Consider the following 675-nt stretch of genomic DNA (forward strand, 5'->3'; position numbering starts at 1 on the left):
AATCCTCGAAGTGAAGATTTATTGAGAATATATGTGGTACTTCCTTTTAGTAATACATATCTCGGCACGATCTTGTTTTACTCCACGTATTATGAATAATAAAGACGAGACGACGTTAGTGTCGACTTGCGTCACCAATAGGAAACAATCATGGCTACCGTATTGATTTTCAACTGTGATCGATTGGTTTGGTACTTAAGTCGAATAGTATTGATTATATCTAAAGAATCGATTTCTCAAAAATCGATTATTGCAACATTCGATTCTCGAATAATAATGAACCTATTAAATTCGCGCCATAACAAGTACTTTCGTCGATATCGTGTTCATCAATCTTCTCAAATTCTTCGGAATTAATTCAGGCAGGAGTTTACGATATCCATGCTACCATAATGCCGGGAAAATCGTGAGCTCTCAGAGTAACGTGGAGTTTAAACGGTAACCATTACGTTCTATTATTATTAGAGATTCTAAAAGAAAATATAATCACATAAACTCCGTAGAGATTTTAGATAACACAGATTGGAATACCATTGCACTATTTTTGCTAATTAGAAGAATTATTTCTTCGGAATATACGTATTTATTTAATCCTTTTAGTAATCTTAATAATACGTGGTTATTAAATCTTAATATTTCATTGTCGTACAGTGTGCGAGAGAAATACGTGCTGGA

The sequence above is a fragment of the Odontomachus brunneus genome, unplaced genomic scaffold (genome assembly GCF_010583005.1).
Source record: "Odontomachus brunneus isolate Ranch 3 - 2012 unplaced genomic scaffold, Obru_v1 Obru_scaffold_059, whole genome shotgun sequence".
Classification (NCBI taxonomy): Eukaryota; Metazoa; Arthropoda; class Insecta; order Hymenoptera; family Formicidae; genus Odontomachus; species Odontomachus brunneus.